Genomic DNA, 6,549 nt, shown 5'->3' with positions numbered 1-6,549 from the left:
GCTCCATTCTTCAGAAGCAGGTTCAATACCCGTATCAGGTCATTGGGAATCATTTCCCTGGACTGATGTTACCACTACATTGAGAAGAGGTTCCCAAACTGCGGGGTTTCCCCACCCTGAAGGGGTTTGGCGCAATGGAAAAAGAACTCAGCAGAATATTTGACATTACATGCAGCAAAGCTCACATTACAGCCACAGGGCTCTCCCAAATGGACTTAATATAAAGGTCAATATTTCACTTACTGTAATTTCTCTTTCCTGTTCAGTCAAATTAGCAGCACAGAATTACCCCTCCCTATTAAACAATTAATTTTATTATTTATTATTAAATTCCTTGTGTCTGTACAAACACACATGTAGGAATTTCTATACAGGTCCCAGCGCTCTGTATGTAAGTAAATAAAGACTATAAAAAAGTCATTAAAGCCACTAGGTGTCCCCATTGCACCACAAGAAACATCCAGTGCAGCTATTCTAATGCACAACTAGGATAGGCCAAAGGGAACTGAAATGACCTAAAAGGTTGAGATTTAAAACAAAGTTTACTGTGAAGACAGCTGGCTGTAATTTTTACTTTCTGAGGGGTTTGTTTTGTGTTCATCAAACTAAACCTGCCAATGAGAATACCACCCATAAATAAAGAGCAGGGATACAAATCTATCCTTTTTGGTTTTTGCCAAATACCGAAGCAGCCAAAAAAGAATTGCACAGCTACAACGCCATCATTTGCATATTCGATTCTCAAATTGCATCAATTCCAAACAAAATATGTGTTTATGTTGAGTTTAAAGTCCCATAAATTCAAGGGTTCAGCTTTACACGTAGTAAGATTTAGCCAAACTGGAATCCTGCAAAAGGTGGGAGGATCCAGCCGAACCCTAAACCTGGATCCGAGGAGAGATTATCAGAGGGCTATCAAAGCGAGAGACAGACAGAATCAATCCTCAGACCCTGAATAGAAGCAGCTATGGGTACCCTGTACTCTCAAGAGTTGCCCCTCTGGTATTGAGCAGAAACAGCTGCACCTATCATTGTGTCTCGCTGCTTCCACCTCCCAGACAATAAATATATTTATATTGACCTGTGGTGCAAACTCCTAGATGTGGGCTACACCAATACTGCATAGGAGCACAAGCACTCACACTTACAGACATCTTTTATTATTGTGCAATAAACCACCACCATCATCAACAATGTTTTCTTCCTTTATATTTACAGGAAAGCAACTCTAATCCCACTGCTCATTTAGGTCTTTTAGAACCTGGGCTCTGTCCGGTCTCTGTATCCAATCAAGTTGCCTCTGTAGGGGTAATTTCTTTATTGCCCGTCTCTGTTTTTATCACTTCCAGAATCCTCCGTCTGATTGTACAAGTTCTCATAGAAATGCTTGCCAGCACAGTTTACTTTTTATATTTCTCCTTTAATTTGGCTTTTCTTGAGTACCATGGTTTACTAGCGGTTTTGTGATCAGTTATTCACGCCTTTATGTTAGTAGAGGTTTGTCCCAGGTAAATAATCCCTCAAGGGCACCAAAGGGAACATATCACCTTTCCAGCATTGCAAGCAGTATCATTTTTGGATTTTATAACCCTGTGTGGGTGGCGCAATAGTTCGTTGTAGTGCACAATCACAGCAGCGGAATGTACCATTTTTGTCACCTATACTTTTACCCTTTTAATAACAAAAAAAGGGGGAAATGCTAAACAATTAGCCTTAAACTTTATCTCTTTGTAAAATAGGCCAGTGTCTACATATACTTTTCTTTAATTGTACTAAGTGCTGGCATGATGTGCTTACATATGGAATTACAAATGGAAACCCAATGCCACCCAGTCCTTGCCAGTCCTCCCCTTATGTCCCAAACAATGTCTTGTTATCATATCCTCTGCCAGTGAATTTGTCCACCACAATATATTATTCTCTCTCAAACAACTCATAACAGAATGTAATCCATCGTGCCCTGAATAATTGACTCTTGGGAAGTCCCTTAGGACTATGTCACACATGGCGGCAAAATGGCGAAAGAGAAAAAAATCCTTAAGATTGAAATGCCCCGTGCCTGAAAGTGGCGTCATGAATTCCAGGAACCTGTCAGAGAACCCAGTGGGTGAATTTTGAGCAGTAATGGCATTAAATTGATCTCCTTGTAAGGTAGGTTACATTTTTCGGGTCCTATTTCCATGGTTAATTCCATGGTCTCATGGATTGTGTTAGGGTTCTTCGTAAAGTTTTCCTACAGTAACTTTCTTCATATCTTTTCCAGTTTAACATATTTTGTCCAAATACAGGATGGGCCAAATTTATGTTTAAACATATTGACATATGATGGAGCCATGTTGGTGCCCTTGATAGTTCCCTGCATTTGTTGAAACATCTTTGAATCTGTATTTATTGTACTTTAGCACCAGATGGAGTCGCTTACAAACACAATCTCATGGTTTGCCAAGATTTGTGCTGTTAATTATTTCCTAATGGTTCAATTACTGGGAAATATTATATACACAAGTGAACAGGTCTTGAACACCAGTTGTACACAATAGGACATCAGTGGGAGGCAATTTAATTTTGCTGAGGACATTCAAAAAGTAGGTAGTGCCTTTCAAATATATACGCAAGGTTTCAACTATATCATGGAGATAAGTATCTTTATAGATGGCAAGGGGTTGAGTAAAGGATTTATAGCAGCCAGAATGAGTCTGCCTGGTGGGTGTTCAAGAGACATGAAGACACCAGACATTTCATATTGTCATCTACTTTCCTGAAATTGTCATGTTTTATGTTCATGGAGTTTCGCTGTACTTTCTGTTGGACAGCACACGCCTTCAACAGCAGGAGGTTCTTGGAGCCGAAGTTTAACTACATCCCAAGGGCCACCATTTGCCTATTATTGTTTTATTTTCATCACCAATTAGCAAACGGAAAGAAAACAATTAATCTACCCGACTCTATCCCTTGTGGAATTCTTTACTCGGCATCTCTGTCCCTATTGAGTCTGGGAAATCTGCAAAGCTTCAAAGTAATGATGTTTATTGTAAGGCTTCCCAAGGCCCCTCTGCTCTGGGGCTTTTGTTTGCTTCACCTTCAGGTCACATGAGTGACTGTAACTGTTATTTGTTGGATGAATGTCTTCTTTAAAGTGACGATAACACTACATTATAAATAGAGTTCATTACCCTTACTGCTGAGCTGGAATTCCTTGTGTAGATGTTTCTGACATTACTTGGCTGTGCACAGGGCCGCTATCAGGGGGTACTGGGCCCGGGCCTAAAGGGGGGCCCGGCTCTGCTGAATTTTTCTAATTAGCCGCCCCCCCTTGACAGGGCCTATCCGCTAAAGTCCCGAAAAGTCAAAAATCTGAAGTCCAGAAGACCCAAAGTCCCGAAGACCCAAAGTCCCGAAATCCAGAAGAGCTGAAATCCCAAAGACCCAAAGACCTGAAGCGCCAAAGCCGCGGAAAGACCCAAAGTTGAAGTCCTGAAGCCGCAGAAACAGTGGCGAAACTACTGGGGGAGCAGGGGGTGCAATTGGGCCAGGGCCCGCACCCCCTCAGGGCCCCCCGGCAGCTCGCGCACTGCAGATTTCTGGCCGCATCGGCCAAATCTCGCCCCCCTCCAGTTACGTTACTGCGCGGAAAGACCCAAAGCCATGGAAAGACCCAAAGTTGAAGTCCTGAAGCCGCGAAAAGACCCAAAGCCACAAAAGGAGCCAAAACCGAAACCGCGAAAAGACCCGAAGTCACAGAAAACCCTGAAGTTGAAGTCTTTAAGCCACGAGAATACCCTAAGCCAGGAATGGAGCCTAAGGCAAGTTCCACTGAACACCAATGTGGTTTTTTTTATTATTTAAACCCCTGGCCACCAATCTAATATTTTTTTTTAAATATTCTATGGGGCCCACTGGCACCAATGATTTTTTTTTTTTCATTTATAGGGGGGGCCCTGGCCACCAATGTTTTTTTGAAAATATTTATTGGGGGCCCTGGCACCATTGTTTTTTAATTTATAGGGGGGCCTGATCACCAATGATTTTTTTTAACTTGTATGTGGGACCCTGGCCGCCAATGTTTTTTTAACTTATAAGGGGGTCCTGTACACCAATGGCTTTTTATAACTTGTGTGGAGGGGGGGGTTACCGTTTTTAGCACTGTCTTTGTGGCCTTTTTAGGACAGAGACACACGGGAAGTTTCGGGAAGGCTAATCTCCTCTTCTTCAAATGACTAATCTCCCCGAAAAGCTTTCCTTCCGGCTACAATCTAAATTGCAGGCGGGATGACTTTTCCAAAGTCACCCGAACTATACTTGTGAGGCAAAAAAAAAAACTTCGGAAAACAAAGCGCTCCAAGTGCCATCTCGTAGGCAATTTACATTCTAGCCAGCAGGAAGGCAGGGGAAGGCAATTCGGGGAGATTAGTCGCCCCGAAGAAGAAGAGATTTGCCGCCAGGTGACTTATCTCCCCAAATCTGACTGTGTGTCTCTGCCCTAAAACTACAGACTAGGAATATGGGGGCATAAACCGGGATTTGGAATTGTCATGTTACTTTTGAAATTCTGATATCCTGATGTGCTATACAATTTTTAGATTTAATATATATATTATATTGATGTTTTGTAGTTTCTTTTTCCTTTTCCTTCTCCTTATGTCTGCTCCTATATTGTACTTTTCTATGGTGATCTGAGGGTTAAATGTTTTTTATGGGTGGGATTTACCTTAATTTAAACCGATGTGTGTTTGAACCAGGGAGTTTTTGAGGAAGTGGCTGGACAGCCACAAAAAGCGTTAAGCTTTGGTTCCTATTTATGCGATGGAGCGCGTATTTTAATCAATAAATACAATATGAACTTTTAAAGCGACATTCAAGTTCAAGCTTCTCCTTCCATGGTGCACTGCCTTAATACCATAAATGTGAGTTCAACTCTTATATAAGACATTATGGGAGGAGACATGCAAATCACTCCTTTATGTCCCTTCGGCCAACTATACATCCAGAAGCGCTGGTTTTAACTAGGCTAGGTTCTTTACTTCGCTACTCCACAAGTCCTACCCACTCAGAAGCCATGTCCTAATATCTTGAACTGCTAGGGGTAGATTTACTAAAGGACTTTCCGCCAGTGTTGCCACCCGCATGGACATCGCCAATTTACTAATACATGCCGGCGCCAATTCACTAGTGAATGGGACCATCGCTAGCGGTCATTCACACTCTATCGCCAGGCGACTTTTCTCTCTGGCAAACGGACGTTACTCTGCAAATTCACTAAAATGAGGATTTTATTGAACGTTATTATTTCGCCAGAGTTGCCTTCATCACCTCAGACCAGGCAAAGTGCAAAAAAGAAGCTAAATCTTGTTTTGTTCAAAATGAATTGTTATGTAATGTTTCTTTTATTGCAAAAATCTACAAATGTCTTAAAGAGCAAAAAATGTCCTGCTTTTATTCTTTTTGTTTATTAAAAATGCCAATAAACATAATTGAAAAGAAAGGAAAAAAAAAAAGAAGCGAGATCTCCCTCAATCTTCTGTCAATTACATTATTTCCTGTGAGCCGAAAATGCATCAAGGTTCAAAAAACGCTGGAGACTTTTCCTTTTTTGAAGCGGAATTGGCTGACAAACTTTTTTTGGGTGAGCGGTTTTCTCCAGACATTTCATAACATATGGAACATTCATATTACAGTGGGCTCATGTGTAGGGCATTATATTAACTCTCTTGTCTTTATTAAGGTTCCCTGGACTCAGGGGCGATTCTGGCTATAATGCCGCCTGAGGCGGCCTTCTTTCGCAATAGCGCTCTCTGCACTAGAAGACCCGAATTTCCGGTTTGAAAACCGGAAATTCAGCTCTTAGTTACCAGGAGCGGCATTTTTGCCGCCCCTGGCAACCAGGGGGGCGCTGCCGCCTGAGGCGAGTGTCTCAACTCGCCTCATTGGTGGAGCGCCCCTGCCTGGACTTGTGTAAGAAAAAGTGGTAACTTCAAGCATTTACACCAACATTTATAATAAAGACGTCTATACGACTTTAAATGACCCGCCTTATGCAAATTGAGCTAAGCGCAAGATCACTAGTGAATTTTCACTAGGCACAAACGAACGCAAGCGAATATTGCTATGAAATGCTCGCACTGCCCAAGCAACGCTAGAGAAAAGTCGCAGACATTCAGCGCCTGGGACATTTTAGTGAATTTGCGCCTGGCAAAGTGGGGCGATGTGGTTGCTGGAGACAATTCGCCCTTTAGTAAATCTCCGCCTAGAATCTAACAAGATGGAAACTGTCTGCAAGTTTGGATATATGGCTCTGAACCATTAGGCTGTATCTGTGCAATAAATGAGCGGTTCCGGATGTTTAGTTGGCCACAGGGACTTAAGGAGTGATTTGCATGTCTCCACCCATGATGCCTTATGTGAGAGTTAAACTCTTATTTTTGGTATTCAAGGGATACTGTCATGGGGAAAAAAAATTTTTTCAAAATGAATCAGTTAATAGTGCTGCTCCAGCAGAATTCTGCACTGAAATCCATTTCTCAAAAGAGCAAACAGATTTTTTTATATTCA

This window comes from Xenopus laevis, chromosome 7S (genome assembly GCF_017654675.1).
Source record: "Xenopus laevis strain J_2021 chromosome 7S, Xenopus_laevis_v10.1, whole genome shotgun sequence".
NCBI classification, from domain to species: domain Eukaryota; kingdom Metazoa; phylum Chordata; class Amphibia; order Anura; family Pipidae; genus Xenopus; species Xenopus laevis.
Note: the sequence above shows the minus strand (reverse complement) of the source record.